Source organism: Natrix helvetica (genome assembly GCF_964273705.1).
Source record: "Natrix helvetica genome assembly, chromosome: 2".
Taxonomy (NCBI): domain Eukaryota; kingdom Metazoa; phylum Chordata; class Lepidosauria; order Squamata; family Natricidae; genus Natrix; species Natrix helvetica.
In genome coordinates this window covers 195,716,458-195,731,445 of record NC_138552.1, presented here as the reverse complement: position 1 = coordinate 195,731,445, position 14,988 = coordinate 195,716,458, and the positions used below count along the sequence as shown (strand labels likewise).

At 38.9% G+C, this 14,988-nt stretch overlaps 1 protein-coding gene and 3 long non-coding RNA genes across 4 annotated transcripts in view; 1 reads left to right on the top strand and 3 right to left on the bottom strand.

The window, feature by feature from the left end:
* Nucleotides 1-1,239, bottom strand: part of LOC309386311 — a 4,466-nt gene extending 3,227 nt beyond the window's left edge. The window contains exons 1-2 of the long non-coding RNA XR_014174391.1: nucleotides 1,151-1,239; nucleotides 322-560 (exon numbers count right to left, since the gene is read on the bottom strand). This is a non-coding gene — a long non-coding RNA (uncharacterized lncRNA). The remainder of the gene's footprint in view (nucleotides 1-321; nucleotides 561-1,150) is intronic.
* LOC309386313 overlaps nucleotides 1-9,678 on the top strand; it is a 25,536-nt gene extending 15,858 nt beyond the window's left edge. Inside the window, exons 2-3 of the long non-coding RNA XR_014174393.1 lie at nucleotides 6,856-6,915; nucleotides 8,309-9,678. This is a non-coding gene — a long non-coding RNA (uncharacterized lncRNA). The remainder of the gene's footprint in view (nucleotides 1-6,855; nucleotides 6,916-8,308) is intronic.
* Nucleotides 1-14,988, bottom strand: part of LOC309386307 (protein LEG1 homolog) — a 43,951-nt gene that overhangs the window by 11,079 nt on the left and 17,884 nt on the right. The gene's annotated exons all lie outside the window — the stretch shown is intronic.
* LOC309386312 lies at nucleotides 1,243-14,988 on the bottom strand. The gene is made up of 3 exons (XR_014174392.1): nucleotides 14,890-14,988; nucleotides 13,261-13,445; nucleotides 1,243-1,282 (listed from the first exon to the last, which is right to left on the bottom strand). It is a non-coding gene; the product is annotated as an uncharacterized lncRNA (long non-coding RNA).

Genomic DNA, 14,988 nt, shown 5'->3' with positions numbered 1-14,988 from the left:
TCCTCCCTCCAGAGGCTTCAGGAGGCTCCCTTGAAGCCTCCAGAGGGCGAAAAACAGCCCAACACGCAAATCGGAAATCCATTCCTGAGTGCCCCAGCCTGAATGAGAATTTTACAATATTCCATTGTTTAGCTGGAAGGAGAATTAATTGGTTCATGGTGTTCCCCAATTGCTTTTGGGATTCCAAGGTTAGCCAGAATAGAGACAATGGGAGAATTGGCTTCAAAATGCTTTAGCGGGATTTGAAAGTGGAAACATTGCCACAAGGAAGTATATTCTATATGCCTGTAATTAAATATGGACTTGTTCTCAAACTCCTACCTTTATTCTTATTTGTGGTATAAAGGCTCTCAAGAAGAAACATCACTTTATTCTGCAGAAGTGTGAAGTCACCAATGAGGGGTATTTTGTCTCCTTCCAAAAGTATTTGAGGAGGTAATCCAGTCTGGAAATTATTTGTAACATTAAAGTTTGTAGGAAAATGTGTGGCTGCAAGCAAATGAACTGTGGAAGACCAGGCCTCTCCAAAACTGCTGTCAGATCCGCTGAGGTATGAGAGACTGAAATGTAAGTAGGGAAAAGAAAGTCATGAATATTTATAATGTTACCAAATCTGAGAGAGGTTGCTGAGATATTTTTAATTGTATTTGACTTGCACCTCCTGTTGCTTTGGGATAACACAATGATGATACTAACCAATGAAAAATAAATTCTTCCTGGTCAAGGACACTATATTAAACTGGGAAAAATTTTTGGTTACACCAGGGGTAGTCAACCTTTTTATATCTACTGCCCACTTTTGTATCTCTGTTAGTAGTAAAATTTTCTAACCGCCCACCGGTAATGGTGATTTATAAAGTAGGGAAGTCAGTTAAATTAAAAAAAGGAAAGTGCTTCAGTATTGGACAAAACCCCTACCGCCCACCATGAAAGCTGGAACGCTCACTAGTGGGCGGTAGGGACCAGGTTGACTACCACTGGGTTACACGATTGAGCTAGAAAAATGGCAGCAACTATGGGAAAGAAATTATGAACTAACCTAGTTTGGGTAATGGAATGTCTGCAAGAAAACAATCAAACTGAGACAGCACCAAGCACCCCTCATTTCAATCCAGACCTACAAATATTCTTCTTTATTGCTACTTCTTACCATTTTTTACACTTCTGAAATGCAGAACTAATAAAAAGAATATGACCTCTCCACATATAACCCAGGGCTTCATCTTCTAAGAAAAGAAGCTGTTGTAGCCGTTTCAGAGTCTGGTGCAGTAGTTAGGAGATACTAAAAATAGTGTTAATATAAATAATAAAGGTGACCTTGGACATCCTTGTCTCACTCCTTTCCATATTTTAAATTCTTCTGTAGTTTCACCATTTATTATTACTTTTGATGTCTGGGCCGAATATATTGATTCTGTCATCTTTATAAAGTTTTCTCCAAATCTCATCATTTTTAACTGTTTAATAATGAACTGCCAATTTAAATTGCCAAAGGCCTTTTGGGCGTCTAAAAAGACCAGTGCAACCTGTTTCCCCGGATTCTCATAGTATTCTAGTGTATTCATAATTATCCTCATATTATTTTTTTAACTGGTTTTTTGGTAAGAAGCTGCTTTGATCTTTGTGAATGATTTCATTTAATTTTTTTTATTTGCTCTGTCATTATTGATATAAAGATTTAATCGTGACCCTCCATTATTTTGGTAGCTTCTCTTCTATAAGTGCTTCATTAAACAAATCTAAGATCACTGTTTCTATCTGCTCTTGTGTGGCTTTATAAAATTATCCAGATATACCATCTGGGCATGGTGTTTTATTTATTTTTTGTCTGCTCAGTGCTTCCTTTAATTTCATCATTGTGATTTTTTTGTTTAGCATTTCTCTTCTCTTTTCCTCAATTTTATGTAGCTTCTTTTTATTTAAGTATTGTTCGATGTTATCTTGCAATATGTTTTCTTTGCTGTATAGTTTCTCAAAAAAATTGTGTACTATTTTTTTCCTCTTTCCAGTATTGTATGTTTCCTCTTTCATCTTGTAAGTGGTGTAATTCTTTTTTCTTTTTTCACTTTGTGTGCTAACAATCTTCCTGGTTTATTCGCATTTTCAAAGTAGTTTTGCTTTGCAAATTTGATCTTTTGGGACATCTCTTCTTGTGTCATCAAATTTAATTTGTGTTTTTGTCAAATGCGCTATTGTCAACCCTCTACTAAAAGCTTTTGTAGTGTCTCATAAGTTTTGTAATGATGTTTCTTCTTTCTTATTTACTTTAAGAAAACTTTCAGTTCCCTTTCTACCATTTTTATATATTCTTTACCTTTCAATATTTTTTGATTCATTGTCCATCTCTTTTTATTTTTTGGTCTTTTTTTATTTTTATTTACATGTTATTTTTATTGGGTTGTTATCTGCCTAGGAGTTCGTCATTATTTCAATCTCTTCTGTATCTCTTCTCAATTCCTGGGTTGACCAAATCATATCTATCCTTGACCATGGTTTGTGGGGATTTGAATAATATGTAAATTGTTTGTTTCCTATGTTTCTTTCTTGCCATACATCTTTCAGGCTCAGTCCCTGCACCATTTTAAAAAAAGTAATTGGTAGTGTTCTTAGACATATATTCTCATAGTGTATTTCTGTTATTTTTTGGTGGATCATCTTATAAAATTCTTTTTGGTTTTATTTGGGGCGCATATTGCTGTGAGGGTAACTTTTTTTGTTCTGTTTCTATTTCTATCATTAAAATCCTCCCCTCTTCATCTGCATTTTTTTGTGTTTATCCATTCTTTAATGTATATTACAATTCCTCTTTTTTATTGTGCTAGTATTGTAAATAATTTCCCTAATTTTGGATATTCATCTAGTCTTCTAATCTCACTCTTCATTTCTCCCATTTCTATTTCTTCATGGTTTTTCCTAGTTTCTTCGTGATTTTTTGTAATTGTTTCTTGTGTTTTCAACATTGTTTCTTGTATCATTGTTAATGCATCTTGCATACACTTAAGGTTCATTGTTGAGCTAGCTCTCTCTAGACCCAGTGTGCTCTCAATTGTGTGCTGATTTGAGGGTGAGGGTGTTGCTGATGTCAGGTTGGATGCTGCCTTCCTATTCATTTTACTAATTGTTGTTGTTGTACTTGTCATTTTTTTTTATTTCCTTACAATTTTTCCCCACAATAGCATATACTTCACTCCACCCACTACTTATTTCCACCCTCTTACCAGCCCCTTCAGTCTTTGGACTTTCCCTCTTCCGTGCACACTTCAATTCAATACAATTCAATCCCATGATCTAACAACTTAATTTCTATATATTCGAGTTTGTGTGCAAGACAGTGTTAAATGGAAAAATGTTTCCTCCGCAGGTTCGGATTTCCCGGCTGGGAAAGTGTCACAAGCCCAGTTATGTCACTTCCTTTTTCAGGTATTGTAATTTTGACGGGAGGCTTTATGTCCCCTCTCTGCCAGGGATTTTAGTAAGTATAGTGTATCAGTTTTACATGCTTCCTCACTTGTGGATGCTAGTAAGAGATCATCTACATACTGAATTAATACTGATTTCTCAAGCAGTGAAATAGAGGATAAATCCGCCTTTAGGATCTGTGAAAATAGGGTGGGGGACTCCATATAGCCTTGAGGCAGACGGGTCTATGTGTACTGTTGCTCCTCCCAGATAAAAACAAACAATCAACTGGGATACTGAAAAAAGTGGAGCACAGATCTATAACTGTAAAATGGGTTGCTGCGGCTGGAACTTCCGTGATTATTGTGGCTGGGTTAGGGATTATGGGGGCTTGAGGTATCACATGGTTATTAATGACCCTCAAATCATGTATAAATCTATAAATGGGATTCCCTTCATCTACTTTGGATCTTTTTACTGGAAAGATTGTGGTATTACAAGGGGAAGTGCATTTACGCAAGACCCTTGTTCAAGATACGCTTTAATCAGTTTGCGTATTGGTTCGATGGCTTCCGCTTGGATCTTGTATTGAGGATACAGGGGGGCTTTCCCTTTTTCACTTGGATTGTGACTGGGGATGCCCCCTTTAGGAGTCCTACCTCCATTGCATCCCAGCCCCAAAGCGAGGATGGCAGGGTTTGCAGTTCCACATGAAGCGATGTCTCATTGGTGACTAGCATAAAAGTTCTTTTCCCCGGGATGTCTAGTGTGAGACCTCCTTTTCCACACTTTATGGTGGCTCCAATTTTACATAGGATGTCTCTGCCAAGAAGGGAGACTGGGGATTGGGGGCAGATGGTGAAGGAATGGTTCAAAGAGAAGGGACCTAAGTCAACTTTTATTTCTTTAGTAAATTCTACTGGGATGGTTCCCCCCCCCCCCACTCCCATTATGTTATCTTGAGGTCCTAGCCTCACTGAATCTTTGTGGCGTGGTTTTGTGATTAATGAGGCTGTGGCCCCAGTATCCACTAGGCATTCATATTCTTTCCCACCTATGTAGAGTGAAATCATATGTTCGCCTTCAGGGCCATTCCTTAAGGGAAGTGCAAGCCCTTGAAAGGTGACTATTAACTCGCAGTCTTCCTTTTCTAGTCATTGGGCAGGAGGATTGCTTTCCCTTTCATCCTCCCAATGGGTGCTTTCAGGCTGATTGCATTCGTTGTGGCAGAAAGGGTTGTTCTGCAGCAGGGGGGCTATGGGTGGCTCCCTGCAATAGCTATTCCTCTGTTCATTATGGCGGAATGGGTTGTTTCTTTGCTTAAAATCTCTGGGCGGTCCCATGTACCGGTAATGATTAGAAGACCAATTATATTCTCGGCTCGAGTTCCTGAGTTCCCCACATTTACAGCAATAGTGGCATTTATATGAGGGTTTTCCCACTTTATCACACCACCAGCATCGCTGCCCATTATCAAAAGGTCATGCTGGCTTTGCATTGTTAGACATGACAGCAAATATTTATATTTCTTCTTGCCTTTCTGTCCTCCTTTTCCTATCTCTCTCTTTTTCCCGCTCTATCTCTTTCCTTTCTTCTTCTTCCTCCTTGAGTTTGTCCCTCTGGTCATATACGAAGTTTGCGATTCTATGGAACTCCGATATTTCTAAGGTAGACCAGTTGGACACTATTTTATGGAAGTGTTCCTTAATATCCCAGGAGGATTGGTCAACAAAGGCTGAGGCAAGTATACTCTGGTCCTTCTGGCAGCTCAAGTCTAGGTGATCATATGTTGTAGCTGCCTCAGAAAGCCGGACCCAGAAGGTCTCTTTGTGTTATTCTTTGAAATTCTGACCAATTTAGAGGTTTTTTCCCAATTTCCTCTAGAGCTTCCGTTAGGTTTTCCTTTGCTCTGGTATACGTGATCCAATGATTATTATCATTATAGTCCCAGTCAGAGCGGTGCAGAGGCCAGGTGACCCATGCCAGGGCAACTTGATCTGGGGCAACTATAACCAGTCTTTTGGCAATTTGGTCAGTTTGTTCAAACAATTTTAGCTGTTCATCTTTAGTCAAGAAGACATGCAGTAATTGAGTCATGTCTCCCCATGAAGGGTTATGACTCTCCACTATTGCTTTCAGCATTTGAATCACCATTTGGGGATCTGCCCTGAAGGTTGGTGCATCTCTTTTCCAAATTGCCAGGTCTGAGGCAGAAAAAGGGGTGTGCGTTAACAAGTATTCAAATTGGCCTCTCTGTCTTCCTGGTACAGGTTTGCTTATTAGAGGGGCCATAATCCTAGCCTCATTTTTATCCCCGGTATTGGTAGGTGTTTTCTCAGTTATTGAATCTTTTGTTCTAGCTAATTCAGCCCAGCAGTACCAGTAGGATAAATGGTTGGGTTTTATTTTTGATTTAAGTGCTTTTAGGGTTTGAAAATCAAAAGTACCACTGTCAGGACAAATTTGTCTCCAGGTGTCATCTCTTAGCAAAGCCCATTTGTCACACAATTTCCTTGCTTTCTTTTTGCTCATGCCAGCTAAGAAAGGCATGTCCCAGGCATCTTAGGCTTCTAGGAAATCTCCAAGGACAGTTCCTGTCACCCTTGAGCTAACGCTTCCAATGACCCTTTAAGATGTAAGGCTCACTTTGGCTTAGCCGAGTGACCCGCCGCAAGTTTTCGGGGGGGGGGGAATTCTGGGAAGGGCTTCAATTCCCTCAGTGAAGTATTTGGCCCCTTTCCTTGTAGGGAATTCTGCTAGGGTTTTCTGGTTCCCAAAAGGTGACCCAGGGAGGACCTCTGCCCCTCTGCAGTGAGTATCTGCACCTACTCTCTATTCTGCGCAATGAGCCTTTCCTGATTCTGACACCGGGATTCCCTTATTTCTTTTTATTACCCCCCACTCTTTCACTTGGTTCACTCGGCTTCCATTCCTTTAAACAGAAAGTCTCATGTTCGGTGACTTGCTTTCCCGATCCTGACAGTCACGGCTCATTAGAGCTAGCAACAGGCGGGGGGGGGGGCTAGAGGTCATTCGAAGAGGTGAGATCAGGCTGTATTCAGGTGGAATCCCACACACACACACATGTATACACACACACACACTTCCATTTTCCTTAATTCTAGGGATTTTGATTAAATTTAAAGTGGTACTTACCTGCTTTCAAGCAGCTGTTGAGTTCAAGGCTCAAAAACTCCCTTTACTACCTGATGCCTCCCAGCAGGGTCCATGAATTGTCCCTGGACAAAGATGGTCCGTGCCGGCTGGGTTGAATCTCTGGGCCCCGTCCGGTGGCTGGGTTAGCTGGGAGTCAATTCATGGTCACCAACTGTTAAATGGAAAAAGGTTTCCTCCGCGAGTTCAGATTTCCCAGCTGGGAGAGTGTCACCGGCTGAATGAATGAATTTATGATCAAAGCAAGCTGTGTTTGAAAGCAAGTTGTCTTTATTATTTCAGGAAAGCAAGACCAACAGTGATGTAGATCAGTGTTCCTGGGTGAGCTGACTCTGACATACGGTAAGTGTACATTTTTTATACCATTTTCCTCTTTGAAGTCCTTTTGTTTTCTTTGTACTATTGTTTTATCACTTTTTGTGTGTGCCTTTGCTAATGGTTCTAATCCTGTCTTGCGTTTTGTTATTCCTCTACCCTAAAGTAATTCCCATGGGGCAGGGATGAGCCCTAGTGTCTTCTACTGTATTTCATATTTTTACATCTTTGCCCTGAGATAATCAGTCTTTGTTGTCACTCTGACCTTTTTCTGTCTTAAAGGTAAACTTCTTCCTTCACTTCCTAGGTCTTTTGTATTATTTTGTACTCTGCAGCTATTTCTAATTGTCCCCATGTCCTGGTAATTATTCTCAGGAGGTTTCTTTTAGAATGTATGCTGGCTTTGTTATTCTAGTGACTTCCAATTTGGTTATGGGCTGTACTGGTCTTCCTAATACAACACTGACTTGGTGAAGTTCCCTTCCCACAACAGTCTACACAATGTTCACACAATATTCAATATATTTAACCTAACATGTTCTTTATTTGATTCATATATAATCTTACCTCATCTCTTTAATAGCTACAAATTGTCACCCCCACTTAAACCTTACACCACACACACACACACACACACACACACACACACACACATCCCTTAGTATTCTCAAAATATGCAATATATTTGGAATATTAAATCCTTATTTTTAATTCTTATATAATATTATATCATCTATTAATAATGTTAATAATTCCTAAGTATCACCAATCGTTCATATATCATCTACACTCTCTCTTCCAAATACATTATAGTTCAATACAGTTCATCAATATTTCATTTCACCACAGTTCAGTTTTCATCTATATTTCTTCTTTCAGTGTTCCCCTTCAATCAAAAGTTTCTCTCTTTTTTTAATTCTGATTTCAGACACCACAAACTTGCTCTTGTCAATTTTTCATCAGATTGCATCAGCCAGTTTATCCAGTTTTGTTACTCAGTTCTTATTTTTCTCTTCACTAGATGGCGCTGTTACCCTTCTCTCATATAAGCTCCCCCCCCCCCCCAATCAAAAATCCGATCTTTGCTGTTTCTACACCCAACTTTCTCTCAAATAATCCAAAATACTTCTCTCACCATCTTCTCTATTGTCATTGTCTTGTCTGGCTCCAATTTCTATATATTGTCCAAATAGTTCCAATGGTCTTCTCTTCCACTCTTTATTCTGTTCCATGCTCAATCCACTCCAAGCTGTTCTACTGCTACAGGAAATTGCATGCTTTTTCTCTCTTCTTATCACTGCCAGTCGTGAACTGTTAAATTCTAGCTCAAAGAGTTTTTAATAAAGTTTATACCATTTTAGTTGTTTTTAATGTTGTCACCAATACTGCCGTGCTGCTATCTTCTCTCCCTCATATGCAGCTGTCACAGCTCAGAATCGGCCATGGACGCGGATTTCTTCTCTAATGATTCCAAGGGGTTTCTCTCATTTGGTAGGGAAGTTGCTTGCCTCCTCACCATCACCTGAGCTTTCCTCTCTCTCCTGCTGATCCCTCCAAGTTCAACTTCGTCCTTTTTCAGGATCTTCACCAGAGAAACTCGAGCAAAGCTAGCAGACCCACCATTCCTTCACCTGCTCTGATGTGACATCACCGCAGGAAGTCCATTATCACCTTTATTATTTATATTAACACTGGAAGTTCTATTAATAAAATCAGAAATATTCAAGAAATAAAGGGATTAAAAATCAAAAAAGAGGAATATAAAACACAGGCATTCACGGACAATGTGGTATTTATATTAGAGGAACCATTAAAATGAGGAATTAAATTAATCCAAAAAATAGAGGAATTCAGTAGGGTAGCGGGACTTAAAATTAACAAGAACAAAACAAAGATCATTACGAAGAATTTTACCAAAAAACAAGAGCAAGAATTAGAGGAAAACATGGAAATGCAGATAGTAAAAAAGATAAAATATTTAGGAATTTGGCTGACAGGGAAATGCTCAACAATTAAGGAAGACAATTATGATAAAATGGTTCAGAAAATTAAGAAAGATTTGGAAAATTGGAGGAAACTACAAATATCATTAATGGGAAGAATCACTATTGTAAAAATGAATATCCTACCAAAACTTTTATTTTTATTTCAAGTGGTACCAATTAGCCTAGGGAAAAACTTTTTCATATATTTAAATAAACTAATTGCACAATTTATCTGGTCAGGAAAAAAAATCGCAAATTAAATTAAAATTGTTGCAGGACAGTAGAGAAAAAGAAGGATTTGGACTTCCCGATTGGGAACTTTATTATCAAGCAGCAGCTGTCACCTGGATAAGGGACTGGATCAATCTAAAAAAACAGAAGATTAGTAACAATAGGTGGGTTACAATTTGGAACTAGGTTGGCCTTTATTTGGGATAGGAAAGACAAAACCCATAGCTATTTCCAAAAACATTTAATTAGAAAAGCTCTATTTCAAATATGGTTAAAAATTAAAACAAAACATTACCACAAAATTCCAGTTTGACTATCTACCATGGAAGCTCTGATATACCTGAATGTATTGGACATAAACAAGATAATAAGATATAAAGACATATTAGATAACCAAGAAAGGTTAAAAACGAGGCAAGAATTGAAAGACGAAGGAATAGACATAGGCTGGTGGCCGTATTTACAAATATCGGCAAAGTATAAAAAAGACAGAGAAAGGGATGGATTCTATAAGGAGCCACAAGAACTGGATAAAATTCTACAGGGAACCAAAGAAAAATTGATACAAAAAATATATCATTATATATTTAGATTTAAAATGGAAGAAGAAACATGGGTGACAAAATTTGGGTATACTATGGAATTGGTAGAATGGGGAAAAAAGGGAAATAAATTATAAATTAACAATGGCAATGGCATACAGAGAGAAAATGTACACGATGTCTACAGATGGCATCTTCCACCAGCGAGAAATGTGAAAATGTTCCTGGACTGCTCACCTATCTGTTGGAAATGCAACCAACAACATGGAACATACTACCATATGTGGTGGACGTGCGCATCTGCGAAAAAATATTGGAAAAAAATAAAAGATTGGCTGGAGGAGACCACCACACATCAAATTGAACTAAAACTGGAATTATTTCTGTTAGGAATTATAAAAGGAAATTATGAAAAAAATATTAGATACTTAATTCTATATATAATCACAGCAGCGAGAATTACATTTGCACAAAACTAGAAAAATAATTACACACTAACAGAAGAAAATGTAATAAAAAATATTGGAATGTGCAGAGATGGATAGGCTCAGGAAAGAATTAAAAGAGAAAGAAGAATCTGAATTTTACTCGGTATGGGATTTATGGTATCATTGGCTAGAGGAAAGGGGAAAAAAGTAGGAAAGCAAAAAAGGAAGGAAGGAAGATCAACAAATTAAAAAACAACTACAAAACCGGAAAATGATTAAAAGATAGAAATACCAAATAGACTGTAGCAAATAAATAATAGGAAATGGATACAAAACGAGTCAAATGTAATAAAGGTTGTTATATATAGAATATATAGAATGTTATATATATAATGAAGAAAAAAGATGTGTGAAATAATATAAATGTGTGTGTGTGTGTGTGTGTGTGTGTGTGTGTATGTATGTATGTATGTATGTATATAAAATTATGTAAGATTTATATGTACAGATAAAATAATCACAACAGATATGTAAAAGAAGTGTAATGTGTTGTAAAGATGTGATGTTTGCATGAACAAAATAAAACGTTTAAAAAAAGGAGATACTAAAAATAAAATATAGAAAGATAAGTAGATATAGATCTAGGTACGGTACAATAAACAAAACTACTCATTATTTATAACAATTATACAACGATTCCCATAAATAGATAATAAATAACCTCCGTTTCGCTTCCCTCAAACTTTCTTGAAAATGCAGACATAGTGCGGGTAAGTGGGTGCGTGGGTGTAAGTTGTACTTTCAGTCTGGCCCACTGGTTCCCAACGTTTTTTGGGCCATGCCCCACCTAAGCATCTCTAAAATCCTGATGCCCCCCCACCCCCATGTCATATAATTATTACTTTACTCCAAAAGTGAACTTACTCATGCGGAGGAAGCCTAAAAGGCCATTAACTTGGTTTAAACAAGGTTCAAGTTGCCCCCATTAAAAATTAAAAAAAAACCCAGCCCCGTGGGGCATGGGCCTCATTTTGGGAACCACTGGGCTATCCTATTGCTTAAAATTCCCTGGATGTCTGTATTCCAATTTTTAACTAGGCCTGATCCTATGAAACACCACCACCTCTGTCAAGGAAGTCACTACCAGAGCATGGATCCAATCACAGGCCACTTCACTGTCTGCTTTTGTGACCCAGGAGGGTGGGTGAGCTGACAGTAGAGAGAACCCTGTCCACGTCCTCGGGAATCACCAGCACAAATTCATCCTAGATCACATGACCAGATTCTTCTCCAAGCACCATCCTCCAGCAACAGCTGAAACTCTAGGCATCCCCAAGGATTTATAACAGACTAATTGGTCATCATGGTTCCATTTCAGAGGATACTCAACACAGTTGCCAACTGTTTACTCAACAGAGCTTTTGCCCCTTGGACAAGTTGCCACAGTTATTACAAACAAAAAAACAATATCCACACCATGCCCCTTCAAGAAACTTTCCATCTGCTCCCATATGTTGACTGCAGCAAGAATTTTATATATGGAAAGATAACGCCAATTCCCACAATGAAGAATGGGTGGAAAAAGTGATGGAGCTAGCATAGATTTTGAAATGAACTGTTTTAATTAATGAAAACAATAGCAATGGCAACAGCACCTAGACTTCTATACTGCTCCATAATACTTTACACCACACTCTGAGCAGTTTATAAATGTGAGCATTTTTTTCCCTCTTCAGGACCATTTGGAGTTTGAGTTGACTAATCTCTCAACAACCTTCCCTAAAAAAGGAAGATTTGAAACTAGTCAACAATTGTTCAGTTCTATTGTATGCAGGAACAACATCTTAAAAAGAGTTTAATGCCTTCAAGGAAGCATTAATCACTTCTTGGACTTAACTATACATTATCTTTTGGGAAGTTTTAACCAATCAGGAAAGACACAATTCTCAAACACAGATAGTTGAACCCAGAGCTCCAAGGACTTCTCCACTTCATTAGGATTAGCAGACTCAGATTTCTCCCAGGTAACTACATAAGATTATGTCTCAAACAACTCCAAAAGACTTTGTCTTAGGCTAGGCCTGTGATGGGGAACGTATGGCACGCGTGCCACAGGTGGCACGCAGATCCATTTATCAGGGAACATGTGGCTTTGCCTTGTCAGTTCCAGCGCACATATGTGCGCTGTCCAGCTGACTTCATTTTCGGCCATTTTTTTGCCCTTAACTGCTGCTTCTAGCTTGGGGAGAGCAGATCGGCTGAGCCCGGCTCTCTCTCTCCTTCCTTGGATGGATATGGTGGGATGATCAGGCTTTCCTGCTGGACTTGAGGAGTGGAGAGGCGGAACTGTTGCCCCAGCCACCTCTGGGTGCAGTGTGCTGCTCTCCCGCAATTTGACTCAGCGGGGGGGGGGGGGTGTCATGAGGCTTCAGGCCAGGACCACACGAGCACAGCCGCCCCACCAAGAGTAGCATTTTCCTCTGTTGCCACTGAAGGCGGTGGGGAGCGGCAGGCGCTGCAGGTGCAAGTGGAAGGTGCTGGAAGCCTCTGGAGGGCCTGTGGGGGTTAGGAAGGCTATTTTCACCCTCCCCAAGCTCCTAGAAAGCCTCTGGAGCCTGGAGAGGGCAAAAAATGAGATCATCATGGACTCAAAAGAGGGTGGGGTTTGCGTGAGCATGCGCACAGGGTCACGTGCATTGGATTATAGGTGTGGCATGCCCACCCATGACCCCCCTGCGCTCCCCCCACTTTTGGCACACGATGCCAAAAAGGTTTGACATCACTGGGCTAGGCTATTCCTTTGTCTTGACCTCCCCTGGCCTTTTGAGTGTAAACCCTGGTACATTACTGTACTCAAAGTTTAATTCATATATAGCAGGGGTGTCAAACTTGTGGTCCACAGGCCAGATGTGTCACATGCTGGCCACCCCCACGCCTTTTTAGTGAAGGTGGGGAAAGTCAAATACATTATGTGATGACAAGGTGATGCTGCAAGTTTGACACCCCTGATATAAAGACATCTATCTACAACACCAAATATGAAGAAAAAGTGAACTTTCCCCCTCTAAAATTAGAAGGGTTTCTTTCCCCAATGATGTGTACAGTACTTGAATTGATGGTTTAGGGAAGAAGTAGTGTATACTAGGAAGATATCCCTATAGTTCTAAAAACAACCAACAGATATACCTTGAAGAAATCCCTCCAGGGAGACATCACTTCTGGCATCTGGGCATTGCATTCAGCAATGTTGAGGCAGAAATCTGCTTTTTGCTCATCTGGTGGAATTAATTCTACCTCATTTTTTAGCTCTTCAAAGAAGTCACTATCCAGTGCCCCAAGAAAGGGAATAGCTGCCAAATAATAATTCATACCTAGGGCAATTTTAAAAAGTGAGCATGGTTTAGCAGGTTAAAAATATTAGTCATAGCAAAATAAGCTTAATGGAAAAAATACAAGTAGTCTTCATTTAGCTACTATAACTGGGACCAGCAATTTGGTCATTAAGTGAAGTGGTTGTTAAGTGAAACAGTGGCTGTGTTGATGTTCGTATTTCAGCTTTTCTTTACTTTATAGACCTGCAAAATCCTCATAAATGTGAGGACTGGTAATAAAGTTACATTTTCATTAGAATCATAGCTATGAGTGGTTGTTAAATGAGTCAATCTCTAAACAAATGTAGGTTTTCAGAAATCCGTCAAGCAGTGGTGTCAAAAATGTCTGTCTGCCTTCGCAGAGTTTATTTGGCTTTTATACAGTTTTAACAAGCAAAGCACAGAGCAACAATATATTGTTTTTGGTTTACTCCCCCATTTTTCTGTAGTGAATCCAGAATGCTATCCAGGTCAAGGTTAACTCCTTGATACAGCCTGTCTTTGCTCGGTGAGATAGTGGGCTAAAAGATAATAGGCTACTCGTGACCATTGCTGTAATACGTATGTCTGTACGTAACCTTTCCTATATTCCAACATCTGGTTCTGCTAATTAGGTGAGCTTGTAGGTATCCAAGATAACCAGCTACTGAGATCATGGTAGCTTCCTACGCATGTCTTTACGTAAGGTTACCTCTCATTCCTTCAACAAGCCCCACCTATACAGGTCTAAACCACACTTCTCGCATTGCGATACGGCCTGATTTATATACAGGGATTTTTTCTGGGCAACAAAGAAATCAAATTAAAAATATATGTAACTGATATCAGAATAATAGGACAACATAGCATCTGATTAACTTTAATTGGTAGAATATTGAGAGTTTATTAAATTTTAATTGGAATCTCATATGGCTTTTTCAGAAATCTTTAGTTGTAATATGTATTTGTGTACAACTCTAATATCATTGAAGACTAGCCACTAACTGGAATTCATATCACAAGACACTGTTAATTATTAAACATGACTGCAATTCCTTTTTTGTATCAGTCTTGCTTGGAGATAATTAGGAGAAGTACCTTCTGGGCTATTCCCATGGAACCATTAGATAAGACAAATTTTAAAATCAGTCATGTTAGATATTTTTGGCAATATTTTATTTGTTCTGAAATTTGTTTCTTTTTTCCCGACTTTGCCACTTCATTCTATTGCAGGGGTGTCAAACTCATGTTGTCATGGCAGGGTCATGTGAGGTATCGGGACTTTTTCCCCCCTTTGCTAAACAAGATGTAGGCATGACCAACACTTGGCAAATCTTACTGCTTTTATAAGACATTGATACAATTAAAGAATTCATATTTGATGCAATTGAGTTTACTTGTTAGGAGCTTTCTCCATTAAGTATAAAAATAAGTACGGTAATTCCAAACAAGAATATATACTTACAAGCCCACCAGCAGAATTCAAATATGCATAGACTCTCTCCATCCTTATGGCCACACCCTGTAGCATTTAAAGGATCTGCTAATCATGGTGGAAAAAAAT